Source organism: Leopardus geoffroyi, chromosome C2, assembly GCF_018350155.1.
Source record: "Leopardus geoffroyi isolate Oge1 chromosome C2, O.geoffroyi_Oge1_pat1.0, whole genome shotgun sequence".
In the NCBI taxonomy this organism is placed as follows: domain Eukaryota; kingdom Metazoa; phylum Chordata; class Mammalia; order Carnivora; family Felidae; genus Leopardus; species Leopardus geoffroyi.
Window position 1 is genome coordinate 108206424 of NC_059333.1, and position 17713 is coordinate 108224136.

The 17713-nt window shown below is 36.3% G+C and overlaps 1 protein-coding gene across 9 annotated transcripts in view; it reads right to left on the reverse strand.

The window, feature by feature from the left end:
* Window positions 1-17713, reverse strand: part of LEKR1 (leucine, glutamate and lysine rich 1) — a 225113-nt gene that overhangs the window by 152352 nt on the left and 55048 nt on the right. Inside the window, exon 1 of one of the 9 annotated variants that reach the window (XR_006718606.1) lies at window positions 282-1278. The exons of the other annotated variants lie outside the window; for them this stretch is intronic. The gene's annotated coding sequence lies outside the window, so the exon portion shown is untranslated. Of the gene's footprint in view, window positions 1-281; window positions 1279-17713 lie in introns of those variants that run through there. 9 annotated transcript variants of the gene reach the window in all.

A 17713-nucleotide genomic window follows, 5' to 3' on the forward strand; every position in this document is an offset into this window, starting at 1 on the left:
ACTATTTCTGCTGAACTTAGACACATGGCTGTACCTACTGTACGTAAAGCTGGGAAACGTAGTCTTTTAATTGGAAAGGTTAGCTCCTCGGTATATCCACAGTTCTATTACTAACAAAGATGGAAGAATGGTGTTATAGTAGGTAACTCGCAGTCTCTATCACAATCCTAGTAAGAACTGACCCTCCTACACATACCTATACTCTTAAACGTACAAACACACCACCCTCCTCATCTTACCCTCCCAGTTTAGTTACGTCAATCTTTTTATTCAGTATTTACATTATTCTTCACTAGTGAGCTATCTGTTATGTTATGATCACATTTCTTTTCTTGTACAACTTTTTGGTGTCCCAGGATTGAAAACCCATCTCCTTTTCTTCTTAGTTTTCTGTGTACCTATCTTTGATACATCTTCCAAATCTGACAGAGGTCTAATTCTGCTTTCTCAACATCTTCAGACACAGCAGAAAACTCTTCCATATCATTTCTTTTCCAGGAAACATCCTTGCCAGAGCTCTCTATTCCCATGCTCCTGTCTGGGTATTCTCCGGTTTGACTAAACAACTGTCATCCTGTGACTTGCCTTTCTTACCATTTCAGGAACTGTCCTTAGCTCTCTTTCATGTCTGTACCCTGTACCCTGGCTCTAAAGTCTTCCTCCTTCTTGGTGTTCTCCTTTTGGTGGAATAAATCCTCCAGGAGTTTGTTTTTTGTTTTTGTTTGTTTTTTGTTTTTTGTTTTGTACGTGAGAGGTAATTTTAAGAACTTGAATATGTGAAATGTATTATATCTCAGACTGGACAGTTTAGCTAAATATAGAATCATAGATGAGAAAAAATATTCTTCATCTGAAAATTAGGGCACTTTTCCTCTGTTTCCTAACATATGGTGCTGTTTCTGAAAAGTCCAATGCCGGTCTAATTTCTACTTCTTTGTATGATACATGGTAGGTTCTCCTCACTCTGCCCCTGCCCTGGTTCAGAAGCTTTAAGATTTTTCTCTTTTCACTTAGTATTCTTAAATTTCATCACAATATATTATTGTATCAGTCTTTTGTCATTCTTTTTGCTGGGCACCTGTGTTTTGAAAACTGGTGTTCTTTAGTTCCAGGAATTTTACCCTAAGGAAAATGATTCTTTCCCCTTCATTTTCTATGTGTTTTTTTTTTTTTCTTTTCTTTTCTGGAACATCTTTCTATTTAGATGTGTGACCTTCTGAAGAGATTTTCTAATTTTCTTAAATTTTTTGCCATCTTACTACTTTGGACATTTTGTTTATCTTCCATCCTGTCTATAAAATTTTTAATTTCTGTTATATTTTAATTACCAAGAATTCTTTCTTATTCTTCAAAAGTCTACAAGAATTCTTTCTTGTTCTTATTTCATGATTACAATTTCTTTTCTTATTTTTTGAAGGTATCAATTACTGTGTGTTTTACCGTTTATTTTTTATTTTTTTAATTTACTATTTTTGAGAAAGAGAGAGAGTGTGAGCAGGCGAGGGGAAGAGGGAGAGAGGGAGACACAGAATCTGAAACAGGCTCCAGGCTCTGAGCTGTCAGCACAGAGCCCAATGCAGGGCTTGAACTCACAAACTGTGAGATCATGACCTGAGCTGAAGTCAGATGATTAACCAACTAAGCCACCCAGGGACCCCAATTATGGTGTATTTTAAAGTTTTCTTCAGCTTACTTCATAGCTTCTGTTCCTCTGACTTTTTAAATTTTTTCTTTGTTTCGCTTCCCTTCTTTCACATTTGAAGCCTTCCTTACAAGTCTGGAGATCCTTTGTTATCTATTCATATTTACAAATGAGGACAATTGGTCCCATTTCTATAAGTTACTAATGATGGAGAAAAGAGGGAGTGGCTTTTCTAGATAAAAGAGAAGTAACAAAAGTGACAATAAAATGTGACATGTAGACCTTGTGTAGAACCAGATTCAAACAAATAAACTACAATTTTTTTTAATATTGAGGAAATTTGATTATGAACTGGGAATTAGAAAATACTGAGGAACTATTGCTAACTTGGGAATAATAATACTGTTGTTGTATAAGAAAATGGCATATCACACTGAAGTAAATGGAGGTGAAACTAGCATGCAGTCTTGGATTTTCCTTAAACTGCTTCAACAAAAAAAAAATGGGACAGATGAAACACATAAGACAAAATTGTGGTAATTTTTGAATCTGTCTTAATGTATATTATACTATTTTCACCTAGAAAAAAAAACTAACAAACGAGGCAGTGAAATTCTGTCTTAAGGTTCTGTGGTGTGTGCAGGAATTATTAAATGATGGCCTTCAACTGTGTGGAGATCACATGGGGAATTAGCTATTTTGATAGTACCTATGCCATCTGCCAGAGTCAGGGCAAGGTAATTAAAAGCCTTTGAGGAGACAGAGTGGGAGAGAGGTTCTGAAAGCCTAAATGCACTTTTAAAATACTTTTCATAAGGGTGCCTGGGTGGCGCAGTCGGTTAAGCATCTGACTTCAGCCAGGTCATGAATCTCACGGTCCGTGAGTTCGAGCCCCGCGTCGGGCTCTGGGCTGATGGCTCAGAGCCTGGAGCCTGTTTCCGATTCTGTGTCTCCCTCTCTCTCTGACCCTCCCCCGTTCATGCTCTGTCTCTCTCTGTCCCAAAAATAAATAAGCGTTGAAAAGAAAAATTTTAAAAAAATAAATAAAATAAGATAAAATATTTTTCATAAATTCTCCTATTTTCAGCCTCACTTTGTACCCTGACAAGTATTTCTCTTGGCATACTGAGAGAAAAAAATTAGCCAAATGTTTTCAGGAGTCACATCTAAAAAAAAAAAAATTAAAGAAATGTAGAAAATAAAAGGTTAGAAAAATATATACCAGATGCTTTAAAAATGACAAAAGATATATATTAATATTAATAACTACTAATAAAGGGAACAACCTTCAGTTTTGATAAAAGTCTAATCCACCAAGAAAAATAATAATCATGAACTTTTACATACCCAAAATATAAAGAAATATCTGTTAAAAATCAAATGAGAATAAGTTACTAATCATAATGGGAGGAAGGAACACATTTCTCACAGGAATGGAATGGTCACAATGACATGAAAAATAGTAAAGATATTGAGAATATGAATAACATAATTAATAAACTTGATGCATGGATATAATTAGAGGATATATCTAATAATCATTCTTGTGGTATAATCACAAAAACTGACCATGTAATCAGCTACGATTGAAATTTTAATATATTCTTTTTTTTCATTTTTATTTATTTATTTATTTTAATTTACATCCCTCCCTCCCTTCCTTCCTTCCTTTTCTTTTCTTTTTAAAAAAATTACATCCAAGGTAGTTAGCATATAGGGCAATCATGATTTCAGGAGTAGAATCCAATGATTCATCCGCTACATATAACACCCAGTGCTCATCCCAACAAGTGTCTTCTTTAATGCCCCTTGCCCATTTAGCCATCCCCCAACCAAAACCCCTCCAGCAACCCTTAGTTTGTCCTCTATATTTAAGAGTCTCTTATGTTTTGTCCTCCTCACTGTTTTTATATTATTTTTGCTTCTCTTCCCTTATGTTCATCTGTTTTATATCTTAAATTCCACATATGCGTGAAGTCATATGATATTTGCCTTTTTCTGACTTAGCATAATACACTCTAGTGCCATCCACATTGTTGCAAATGGCAAGATTTCATTCTTTTTGATTGCCGAGTAGTACTCCACTGGATATGTATGTATGTGTATGTATGTGTGTGTGTGTGTGTGTGTGTGTGTGTGTGTATATATATATATACATATATATATATATATATACACACATACATATATATATACACACTACATCTTTAACCATTCATCTGTTGATGGACATTTGGGCTTTTTCCATACTTAGGCTATTGTTGATAACGCTGCTATAAACATTGGGGTGCATGTGCCTTTTCCAATCAGCACTTTTGTATCCTTTGGATAAATATCTAGTAGTGCAATTGCTGGGTCATAGGGTAGTTCTATTTTTAATTTTTTGAGGAACCTACATACTGTTTCCCAGAGTGGCTTCACCAGTTTGCATTCTCACCAGGAGTGCAAAAGAGTTTCCCTTTCTCTGCATCCTTGCCAACATCTGTTATTGCCTGGGTGGTTAATTTTAGCCATTCTGACTGGTGTGAGGGGGTATCTCATTGTGGTCTTGATTTCTATTTCCCTGATGACAAGTGATGTTGAGCATTTTTTCATGTGGTCCCAATAGTTCATTTTTGCTTTTGTTTCCCCTGGCCCTGGAGACGTGTTGAGTAAGAAGTTGCTGTGGCTGAAGTCAAAGAGGTTTTTGCCTGCTTTCTCCTGTAAGATTTTGATGGCTTCCTGTCTTACGTTTAGGTCTTTCATCTATTTTGAGTTTATTTTTTTGTATGGTGTAAGCAACTGGTCCAGGTTCATATCATTGTCCAGTTTTCCCAGCACCATTTGCTGAAGAGACTGTCTTTATTCCATTGGATATTCTTTCCTGCTTTGTCAAAGATTAGTTGGCCATACATTTGTGGGTCCATATCTAGGTTTCCTATTCTGTTCCATTGATCTACGTGTCTGTTTTTGTGCCAGTACCATACTGTCTTGATGATTACAGCTTTGTAATACAGCTTGAAATCCAGGATTGTGATGCCTTTGGTTTTCTTTTTCACCATTGCTTTGGCTATTCATTGTCTTTTCTGGTTCCATACAAATTTTAGGATTGCTTGTTCTAGCTCTGTGAAGAATACTGGTGATATTTTGATAGGGATTGCAAAATTTTAATATGTTCTTAAAAAGAAAATCATATACCCACATTCACTGTCTACAGTAAAATTACACAAAACATTTACAACAAAAAGTCCACTAAAAATCTACATATATGGAAACCTAAACATACATCTAATGAACTTTGAGTCAAAAAGGAAGTAAAAATAAAAATTATCAACTATTTAGAAACAAATGATAATACATTTATTAAAAAAATAACAATGAATGGGCATTCTGAATGTCATGATCTAAGAGAAAGTATAAATGACAAAAAACAATCTATTCTCAGAAATAAGGGTACCCCAGTAGCAATGAGCACACCCAATTCTTACATCTTGGTTTTTAAATACTATTTTCCAACAAAATAAACCAAAGCATCTTAGAGAACTGGTTGATTCCAGGGGTGAGGCAGGTAAAATCTAAGGTGAGCCTAGAATATTTTGTGGTGCCAGAAAGTAAGGAAGAGCTCAAGGAAGATAGGACACGTTGAAAGGGCACAGGTGCCACCTGACAACTCCTAATAACCAAAACTGGAACCGCTGATAGACAAAAAGAATAACTATAGTATTTGAGTATAACCCACAAAATAAAAATGAATGATCACATACTGATACTAATAAGTAACTGAATAAATAAATGGAAGAGAAGGAACAGTCCTTCCCTCACAAAGAAATTCCAATTAATAAATGTAGAAGGAATAAGAAAAGTATTTACAACAAAATATGTATAATTGCAAAGGGAAAAATAATAATTTTACAATGGAGGAACCTGGCAAACCCCACCTTAGCCAAGTGATCAAGATAAACATCATCTATAAGAAGACATATTAACATCATGATACACTAATAAGGACATATCATTTCTGTGGTATTCTTGCGAAAAAAGAATAATCTCAACATAATTATGAGTAAACATCAGACAAACCCAAATTAAGGGATATTCTACAAATAACTGAACAGTACTCTTGAAAAGCCTTGGGTCATGAAAGGCTAAGATTAAGGAACTGTCACAGACCAAAGAAGACTAGGACAGTATAAGTTCTAAATGCAATGTGTGATTCAAGATTGAAGCCTGAACTGGAAAAGAAGATGCTAGTAGAAAAACTGATACAATACCAATGTTAATTTCTTAGTTTTTTGTTTTTTTTTTTTTTAACTGTCCATAGTTATGTAAGGCGTTAACATCAGGAGAAGCTAGGCATATGGAAACTGTACTATTTTTTATTTTTTGCAACTTTCTATAAGTCTAAAATTATTTCAAAATAAAAAGTTCTTAAAAATCACTTGTACATATACAATGAGTAATTTGTACATGTCAAATATATCTGTAGTATAAATTATGTAAAAAGGTGGGTGCTTTTTAGGGGTGCCAGGGCGTCTCAATCGGTTAAGTGTCTGACTTCAGCTCTGTGCTGACAGCTCAGAGCCTGGAGCCTGCCTCGGATTCTGTGACTGCCTTCCTCTCTGCCCCTTCCTCACACATGTGCTGTCTGTCTGTTTCTCTCTCTCTCTCTCTCTCTCTCTCTCTCTCTCTCAAAAATAAACATTAAAAAAAAAAAGGTGGGTGCATCTTAAATTTTGGAGGTTATAAAATATTTTTAATAGCAACAATAAAGGAAAAAACCTTCATGGTCAATAGTACAGGAACTTTAAACAACCTATATTCCTATGCAATACTATACAAAAAATAAAAAAAAAGAATGGAATAGATCTCTGTGTCCTGGCATAGAAAGAATACCAAGACCAATTATCGAGAAAAAAGAAAAGCTGTAATTTACAGATGAGTAAAAGTTTTCAAACATGCCTAGTAGGAATGCAAATTAACACAACTACTTTGAATAAATAATTGGATCTATAAACCAGGCCATATGTATAAGGCCAAGACCCAGAACTTCCACACCTAGTACATATCCAACAGAAATGTGCTCATATTTTCACCAAAGACATGCACATGAATGCTCATGGCACCGCTGATTATAATAGCCCTGAACTGAAAACAGCCCAAATGCCCATCCATAGCAGAGTAGATAAATCCACTGTGGCATATTCAGACCATGGAAAACTGAAGAGCAACAGGAATGAACAAAAAGCTGCCACCCAAAACAACATAGACGCATCTCACAAACATCAGGAAACCAGACAAGAGAATATACAGTATATGATTCCATTTACATAAAGTTCAAAAAAAGGCAACATTAATCTATGGTGTTATAAGCCAAGATAGTAAGTAAATTCCTCTGGATGGGTGATAATAAAAGAGGTAAAGAGAGCTTCTGGAAGGATGTTGTACTCTGTTTCATGATCTGGGTGCTGATTACATGGGCAATTCACTGTGTGAAATTTAATTTAGCTGTACATATTTATGCATTCTTCTCTATATTATACTTCAATAAAAATTTATAAAAATAAAATTAAAATTAAACACCTAGACAGCTTATTACTTGTATGTAAGCATATAGAGATTGATAAATGTGGAAAAATCCAGAAATATTAGAAGAAAATTTAAGCTACACTTAAAGAAAAGTTAAGTTTATACTGCTGGATTAAATGGCTTTTTTATTAAACATTCCTTAATTATAGCCCACTCCAACTATTAAGATTTACCCAGAAAAGAATTCGAAGCTTGTATTTTTACAAATTATTTTCCTTTTCATAATTAAAAAAAATACACATGAAAACACTTTCCAACTTTAATTCTTTTAATACACTCCCCAGCTCAATGTTACATATAAATAGCATCTCAAGCCCTCTAATACTCCTTGAGAAGTTAGGCCACATTATTTCAATCTGTTCTGGCTGTGTAAATTGACTTCACTTCTTTCAAATCAAACTGATAAGGTTATAAATGTCATGCCTGGAAAGGCACTAATGTTCACTTTTATATATTTTATCAACTTTATGAAATAAACAATTCACATAATATTGTAATAAAGTATGTACTGTGCAAGCACATATTTTTCTCTAACGGTCATAATTCTGCATTAAAGTTGAATACTATGTTGATATGAGGACACGTTGTTGTCTAACGAGAGGGTGTTCCTGAAAATAGGGACTAACAGCATGTTCTAGTGGAGTCCTGTGCTGGAAGTTAGATGATTTGTATTATAAACCTCTTGCCAATGCACCCATGAGAACAACACATTTATTACTCTTACATACTTCCCAGCTTTTCTCTTAGCTAACTTGATTAAAATGAATCGTGTGAGAATCACAGAGTTGTAAAACAAAGTTGGGAAAGGTATTATAGTCTCTTAATTATTTTCATTCGGATCATCTACTAATACTACTCATAATGAAAATATTCTTAAATTGAAAATACTTTAAAAACACCCCTTTAGCTTCCCTCCAGTCTATAATCAAACACTTCAGAAAACACAATAAGGAAGCTAATCATATCCCTAGGGATTCTACCACCCGTAACCTATATTCTTTTATGTCCAGCTCCTGGCTCTAAAGATTCCTTTATTTTTAGTCTTTCCTTCAAACTGGTTTTACAGCAATCTAAGATGATAGGTGGAAGTTCAGGGTCCACAGAAATTAGGTGGCAGATTTTCAGGACTGTGGCCTATCATGGCAGGCAAAGGCATCCAATTATCAAGGGGTAAATTAGGACTGCAACAAAGAAATCAATCAAAACAAGTTAGTGCTTCAAGAATTCTTGGGAAACAGATTTCAGAAATTAACATGCAACTAACTGCCAATCACAAAATGTGGCTTCTCTGGAATTAACCACTGCCTAAATGCATCCAGAAAATTAAATTACCTTTCAAGAAAGTAGGGAGTGTGAGGTGGGAAGCCCAAGTATATAGGTAGATAAATCATTCGGGACTCAATAAAACCAGAAAGAATTCTTATTTTGCAGAGAAAAGTCATAAGCACTTTGTGAAACTCTGGAGATAGAAACCAAACTTCTTTACCTATTATCAGGAGTATGGCAACTTCAAAAATGTCAACTGGAGAATGCCCAGGACCAGAAATGTCACTAACACACAAGTGCATAGAATAATAGCAATATTTATAACAAAATTATTTGTGAATGCAAACAATTTCCTTTTGAGTGATATCCTATTGCTTTTATTTATAAAATTATTATGATACTTATTTATATCTTCCCACAAAAGTTCTAGCTTAGTTATTAAAACATATCCTTTTCTGAGGTAGTTAATTTTGTCCCAGTCATTATTGTATACAGTATCAATGTACTTTCAGTATATTGTTAACAAATGTACTCCTTAATAGTTTGACTCCTTCTAAACAGTGATTGCCCTATTGACGGAAGGTTCTAACATATAGAGGTCTCAAAAGTCGAACAATGGTAAGCCATTGTCTTGACTTTGATACCACACATTCATATTCATTCCCTCGCCTCTTCTCTCTCTTCTCTCCTCTGTCTCTCCCCACCCTTTCCCAACAATATGAGAATGGTACTTTCCATTGGACTGAATCAACACTGCTTTTTAAATGAACTTCATTTAATTGGTCTCATTTGAGCTTTATTCAGTCCCTGATTTTTCCCGGGGTCTCTTTAATTTTTTTAATGGATAAGTACCTAGAACATATAACCTCCCAAAACTGAAGCAGGAAGAAATAGAAAATTTGAACAGACTGAACACCAGCAGTGAAATTGAATCAGTAATCAAAAAATTCCCCTGGTTTCTTTAATGTAGAGAATCTACTAAATAGATCTTCCTTTGACTAAATATGATACTCTTAAGCTTTACTAGTACAGAAACAGAAGTTAAAAATCTTAACCTTGACTTAATAAATAACCAAACACATAATTCTGTATTGTAGGTTTGATGTATATTTTCACAAAATGGAGGTGAAAGTTTTGCTGTATTTTCCTTGAAGGCAAGGGGATAGATGGAAGATAATTTGGAGAAAAATGGAAATTTCCATTGTTTTAAAGTGCTCTTAATAAAATCACATTGTTATAAAAAAAAAACTGTTTTAAATATTGCTACCATCATTCTAAGTTACCTTTTAACTTTTGTTAAGTTATTTATTCATTTATTTTGAGAGAGACACAGAGAATGTAAGCAAGGGAGGGACAAAGAGAGAGGGAGAGAGAGAATTCCCCAGCAGGCTCTGCACCTTCAGCAGAGTCCAACACTTGAACTCAAAAAACCGTGAGACCATGACCTGAGCCCAAATCAGGAGTTTGACGCTTAACCGACTGAGCCACCCAGGTGCCCCAAAGTACTCTTAACAATTACATTATTTATTCTCTAGTACAAGAATTTACGATTCTTACTTCCCTAACTGTTCTGTCCCAGTTTTGGTAACATAGAAGGCATTGATGAATATTGTTTTGATTAACTCTAAAGAATGGAAAGCATATAAAATCCTTGGATATTCTTTTTCATGTAATGGTTAGCTACTGTTTTGTCCACCCAGTACGATTCCCTTTATGTGAAATCATCAACTCTTTATGCAAAGAATTATTTTTTCCACCCGAACCTTAAAGATCCAACCATTCATATGACTACTGCCACAGAAGTTTCCATGTTCTAGGACTCAAACTCCACTGGCTCAGTGGATGAAACACCTGCCCCAAACTAGGTCAACCAGAGCTCTTCTCTAGGATTTTTTTCCCCTTGCAACAAGAGAAAAGAGCAGGTAGTTCTTCTCAGGTGGCAGTAGATCTAGGAACTAAAACTTAGGCATTGTAGGCAACTGCTTTTCCTTCTAAAAGGAGAAAGTAAATCTGCAGCTTAAGAGAATAAAGCCAGTATGCAACGAAAAGCGAAGATGAAAGACAAAAAGAAAATCTTAGGGGTGGTCATGTCCTTTGTTCAGGTTATTCCTGAGGTCTAGCTTCATAGACCTCCCATGGTTCAATTTTTTCTTTGAAATTTGCGATCCATTAAATTTTTTAAATTTTGTGTCCAAGCTAGTTCAAGCTAGATTTTAGTCACTTACAATTAAGAGTTTTAACCAACAGTGTATGACCCAGGATCCATCATACAGCAAACTTAAAATTAACCTCTAAGGTTAGTTTGAAGATATAATGCTTTCTAATAATCCTTAAAAAATGGAAAACATTTAGTGAAATAAGCTCATGACAATAAATAGGCAATTTGGAGAAAAGCAATATTCTGATTAAAATTTTTATGAATATAAGCTAGATATATCGTTCAATAGGTTAATAGGGAACATGATCTGCATTCTAAAGACTGCCCTGTTGTTAGTGAAAAGCTGATCTCTGTTAAAGTGCTAGCACCTTAAGTAAAGGGACAAAAGCCATTGTTCTCCAAATGTGAGAACATTAGCTATCCCGTGTAAGGGGCTCCCTGCTCAGCTGACCTTGGGTCTGTGTTTTTACTCTTGGTGGTTACGACATGTATAATAATTTCTAGAAACCCAATTTTAGTACAGTCTTACATATTGTTCAGGAACTCCTCAGTGATATTTTGGATATACGCTTGCCCTTTTAGCTAAACTACATGTATTTTTATTCCTTTTACCCTGTAGTAGTAAAATAGCTATATAGGATTATTCTTAAAAAAAAACTTTTATTAACATTCTTATAGAAAAAGTAACTTATTTTGATTGTGAAACAGCTTCTAATCTCTTTTTCTCATTAAAAATACTTTTTAAAATGTGATTTTTGAGGCTCTTAGGGTAATAAAATGAACACATGTGAAAATTTTTTTAACATTTATTTATTTTTGAGAAAGAGGGCAGGAGGAGGGGCAGAGAGAGAGGGAGACACAGAAGCAGGCTCCAGGCTCTGAGCTGTCAGCACTGAGTCGACATGGGGCTCGAACTCACAGACCACTCACAGAGTACAAGATCATGACCTGAGCTGAAGTTGGACACTTAACCGACTGAGCCACCCAGGTGCCCCTAAAATGAATACATTTTAAAAGAAGAGACTGGAGGGTGCCTGAGTAGTGCAGTTGGTTAAATGTCCAACTCTTGATCTCGGCTCAGGTCATGATCTCACTGTTAATGAGTTTAAGTCCTGAGTCGGGTGCTGTGCTGATGGTGCAGAGCCTGCTCTGGATTCTATCTCCTTCTCTCTAATCCTCCCCTGCTTGTGCTCTCTCTCTCTTTCTCTCTCAAAATAAATAAATAAACTTAAAAAAATTTTTTTTAAAAGAAGAGACTGGGGGCGCCTGGGTGGCTCAGTCGGTTAAGCGTCCGACCTCAGCTCAGGTCACGATCTTGCGGTCCGTGAGTTCGAGCCCCGCGTCGGGCTCTGGGCTGATGGCTCAGAGCCTGGAGCCTGCTTCCGATTCTGTGTCTCCCTCTCTCTCTGCCCCTCCCCCGTTCATGCTCGGTCTCTCTCTGTCTCAAAAATAAATAAACGTTAAAAAAATTAAAAAAAAAAAAAAAAAAGGAGACTGACACCAAAAAGTAAATATCAGTTATCTCAGAAAGTGACATTAAAGGCAATCTTTTTCATCAAACTTTCTACTTTTCAAATATTCCATAATGTGCGCAGTAAAAATAAGAGACTTAATTTCTGTGAAAAAAAATAGATAATAGCAAATAACTTATAAATTAATGTTTGAAGCAATAAAAAATTAGTGCATTTGAAACCCAATATGATAGCCCATTTACTAATGCACCCCAAAATGTCATTAGATTAGTTGTTTTAAACACTAATTTATACATCTGTTCTTTAAAAAGGTTCAAGAGAGCTATATGTGAGCTTCTAGAAATAATGCATAGAATTGAAGATATTCAAAGAATCATTAAAATTTGAGGCTTCCTTTCTTCCCATTTTTAGGTTTGAAGCAAAAGTAAATCTGGTTCAATCAAAGGAAAAGAGTATATGTGACAGCTTCAGGTCACTATTTTTTTAATCTTGTGATAAAACTGTAATTACACTAGAGAGGAAAAACAAAAATAGAAACCATTCACTCAAAAATATGTATGACATGCCCACTATGTACATGGTACCACACCCAGCACCATTAAAGGTTGGGAAATAAAGGAATAGTATCTGTCTTCTGGTGACTCTGAGTTAGATGTGGGAGAGAATAAAAGTGAAGAGCTACATTACAGTGTGACGCAGATGGTTAAAGGAAGAAGGCAGTGTGAGAAGGCAGAGAGGAAAGTAACCAGCTTCTCTTTGTGTGTCCTTGAAAATATGAAGATTAGAGAATGCTCTGACTGATCAGGAGTACTGTTGAAAACTGGCAAGGAGGAAAAGAAGAATAAAAGAGGGAAGAGGCTGCCCAGATGTAATGGAGGGAAGAAAAGAAAATTTATTAGGAAGTCCTTTTCAAAATATTTAGGGGCACCTGGGTGGCTCAGTTGCTCGTGTCCAACTTCAGCTCAGGTCATGATGTTGTGGTTCATGGAGCCCCGCGTCAGGCTATGTGCTGACAGCCTGGAGCCTGCTTGGGATTCTCTCTCTTTTCCTCTCTCTCTTCCTTCCTCGACTCTCTCTCTCTCCCTCTCTTTCAAAATAAATAAATAAACAAAAAGTTTAATAATTACAGAAAAAGCTATGAGTTATTATGGCTACTTCCAAATGAAAGATCATTCAAAGAGTTTCATTAATGCTATAGTGACATTTAAAAACGCCCAAAGAATCTTTCTGACAAGATATTACATACACTTCATTTTACTATTCAAAGAGAATAAGAAAAAGAAATGTAGTAATATTTGTTCAAAATTCAACTTATTGCCTGCCATATTCTGAGGAAATAAAGCTATGAAATTTTCTCCAACTACAAATTGTTAAAACACATAAAAATATTAAAGCCAAATATTCTTACAGTTAAGAAACCTATTTTATTTTTGGACATTTTTTCTGCTATCAGTGTTTTACTAAATATTTCCTAATTCAAATCCTATACGCTTACACTGAAAGTTTCTAATTGCAATGCCTTAGGAAAGGTAATGTGACTTTTGTAAATCATCAAATAATGGCATTGTGCTCTCAAATTAATTTAAAGCAGATGTTTATGGGGTCACAGAAAACACCTCTGTTAGAGGGTGACATGAGAATCATGATACTATTTCTTGGTATCAGGGGTTCAGTGATAAGCAGGACCCAGAGCCAAGGTGGTATGATGACTCACTCAGGTTCCTCTGTGTGCAGTCTTACATTTGTCCAGTTTTGAAGCTGCAAATCAGTCCGTGAACCCTCTTTATTTGACTTGACTTTTCACGAGTACCACCTTCTAAAATTTCAGGGATTTTACATAAAGATCCAGATTACCTACTTTTCTTTAAAAATCAAGTAATTCAGGGGCGCCTGGGTGGCTCAATCGGTTAAGTGTCCGACTTCGGCTCAGGTCACGATCTCGCGGTATGTGAGCTCGAGCCCCGTGTCGGGCTCTGTGCTGACTGCTCAGAGCCTGGAGCCTGTTTCAGATTCTGTGTCTCCCTCTCTCTCTGACCCTCCCCCGTTCATGCTCTGTCTCTCTCTGTCTCAAAAATAAATAAACGTTAAAAAAATAAAAAATAAAAAAATAAAAATAAAAATCAAGTAATTCAGAAACAACAGGCCCACATCCCCCCCCCCCAAAACAATCTCCTGTACCTGCTGTCTCCTTTAATGAGCATGCATTTTCTGGTTTCCTGTAGTTCACACCTAGCCTGTTTCACTCGCTGAAACAAACTCACAATCAGTGAGTTTTGGATATCTGCTTTGCCCCATAGGCATTTAAGTTTGCCATTCTAAATTATAATTCCAGAGATTCACTAGATGGATTTGAGATGTTTTTATAAGCCATTTAAAGCCCATCCAAATGAGCTTTGGCTACCTCAAATATTTTTTCTCTGAAAATTACATAAGTTGGTTGCCTACTGGGAATTCTATAAATTAAATGAATTCCATTTTTATTTTGCATAATAAAAAAATATACAGAGAGAGACAGAGGCAGAGACAGAGAAACAGAAAAAGAGAATGGTAAAACCATAGAGAAAAATCAGAATTTATACTGACAGCTACCAAGATACTAAGACTTGAAGGCAAGGAGAAATCATGACTGTTCGCTCCAAAGTTGCAGTGGGATCCTTAGTTTAAAGATTGACTGATACCTACCCTACCGACAGCAACTTGTCTCTCACAAAACTGGCAAGAATAAACCTTTTCTATCTCATTTCCCATTAAACAACAACAAACAAACAACAACAGCAAAAGACAACAGCAGCAATAAATGACCCAGCACCAACCGTGCAAAAGGTCCAATGCAACATAAGTTACAGGTGTTTTCTCATTTAAACCTTTTGGGGAATCCTAGCTCCCGTTTCTCAATTTCCTTTTGGTCCCAGTTAAGGGATTTTTGCCTGATTTTTAACAGTTTCTTTTTCATATCAAATGTTTTATTAACCCTTATTTTAGTGTTGTCAAACTATGTTCCACAGTAAGCCCCAGCGCACTCCAAAAAATGGTTTCATAGTAAAATAAAATTGGAAATAACAGGTTTTTTATACTGTAAAACTTCTTAGGGTTTTTACTGTGCTAATATGTAAAGTGAATCAGCAAGAGAAGATAGATGAGTATGTTCCGAACTTAAAATTTGACCATAGGATAGTTTTTCAATAACATTTCTTACAAATCCCTTGGAACACACTTTGAGGAGCAATGTTCTATTTTTAGTATTAATCTTATAATCATTCTATGTAATTACTTTTATTTAAAGTGGTGTTCATTTCAGTATGGTATCAGAAAGTATCAGCAGAAGGCAGAAAGCTGAGCAGATGGCAGGTACTTCCAACAAGAATAGAGGGTCCTCTTTTCCTAGTGAATCTTGCAGAGGCTCTATCTGGCCAAATGAGCTGTTCCCTTTATGGGGACTCCTGTCCAGAATGGAGCTGGCTCCATCAAAGACTCCTTCTCACACAATTTCAGGCGTTGTCTCAAGTTCTGCCCTACAAACTTACTTGAATCATCAAACTGGTTTCCAGCTCCTAACCTTTTACTTCTGTCCCTCTCAGTTCCCCCTTGGCCCACTGCTTTCAACTTGGAAGACTCCCTGGACATCCCAATGTACCTGATCCTTTGCCCACCCTGGAAGGGGTAGTTGGGGCATGTTAACTCACCCCAAACCAATTTTCTACCCCAGACTCAGACATTTTCTTTGACTATGGGAGAAGATTGATAGTAGCATACCTAAAGATGCTGTTCCTATCATCTTGGTAAAAGTGAACGTTAGCATTTTCCTTCTTAAAGATCAGTAAGGCCAATCTAAAAGACACATGAAGGGAGCTAATGACAGCAGTGTTTTCTTACACTCACAACCTGTCAAAAGGCCAAACAAGCAAAGAGTCTGACCTATTTGATCTTCAGATATTTGCCAAATAGCCTACACCATGGACTTTAAAAGCCAGGGATAAAAATTATAGCTAGGAAAGATCTTTCCAGTGCCATTTCTCCACCAGGATCTTAAGGACAGAAATGATATTTCTCTTAGGTTTCTCTACTCTCCAAAATATAGAACCTAAAACTTCCCATGACAGCAAAGTCATAACTAGGATTCCAGAGGCCCTCAATAGCAGAGATTCTCCTATATATCCTGACCTTGTAAGGCACCAGTATCCTACAAAGGGCTCTATTGAGAAACAGAAGCCAGCTAAGGAAGATGTCTTATAAGTTTTTGGATGGCTCCTTCACTGTAAATAGGAAGCTATCATTAGTAGGTCTGAGGTACTTCAAACAAACTAACCATCAAACTGGACTAAATCTTAGCAATAATTCTCTCCACTCAAAGTTTCATCTGAGTCATACATTTATTCATTCACTGAAGAATTTCAGTTAATGCAGAAGACCGGTTGGTTGGTCAACCAGCACTAAAGGTTAAGTACTATAACAGCAGGCATGCACAGAGTTTTATGTGAGCTCATAGGAAGTTGGTCAAGAAAGCTGAGTGGTAAAGGGTGAGTTTGGGTCAGTGTGAAGCAGGGAAGGCATAACAAGCAAGGAGTTCCAGAAGGTCATTAGCCAAAGCACAGAAGTTTGAGAGAAGATGGCATATTCTGGTTAATTCTTAGTGGTTCACATGGAGTGACAAGAATTGAAGGCAAATTAAAGATCATGTGAACCATGTTATGGAATTTGCACTTTTCCCTCAGTACTACGGGGCCCCTAGAGGATTTGAAGCAGGAGTCAGATTTGCATTTTTGAAAGATGGCTCTACCAGAAATTACCTAAGAAAATGCCACTGAGACATAGGTGTATATTTGTTTCATTCAACCTCCCCCTCCTCTCCAGTATCTTATTTCTCCTATAAAGCTCAATTTATACATGGTCTTGTTGATTGATAACATCAGTCAGCTTTTATTTTATTGTGATCACAGCTGCTGCCATATGATTTCCCCACTTAAGAGTCTCAACCTCCTGCCTTCATGCCTTTTTCCTTCTCCTCCCTTCTTTCCTGCTTGTTAGGACCAATTCTGACTTCAGACCTAAGTTCAACAGCCCTGCCCACCTCTCCACACCTATTCATTCTTTTGCTCATTCCTTTATCCTCCTTTAATAAATAGGCTTGTATCTCACTTTCTTGTAATCTTGTCTTCTACTTATTGGTAACCTCAATTAAGACTAGCTCCTTAATGATTCTCTTTCCAGGCCAGGACCACAATTTGGCAATTCAGCTTCTCTATCACTGAGTGATCAGACTTTTGGATTTATCAGCATGAGCCCTGCTATTTGTTGGGGCAAGCTAGTAGCTATTAGTACTTTGCCTTGAACTTCTCTCGTCAACTGCATATCCAGATACATCAACCCTCCTAGAAATTCAAGGAGGGTGTGTATGTGGCAGTGGAAGACCTATACAGTGCATAATAAGGCTAAGGTTGTCTTCCCTAGCCCCTGATATAGCCAATGGATAGGTCCCACCTCCTTCTAGTAAGCTATATATTTGTCTTAAGAAACTGAGCCAAACTCAGTTGAGTTCAGGGAGGTGACAAATACCATTTATTTTAACTGTTCACTGAGATGATAACCTGGCCCCTTAGATGATCCTCACTG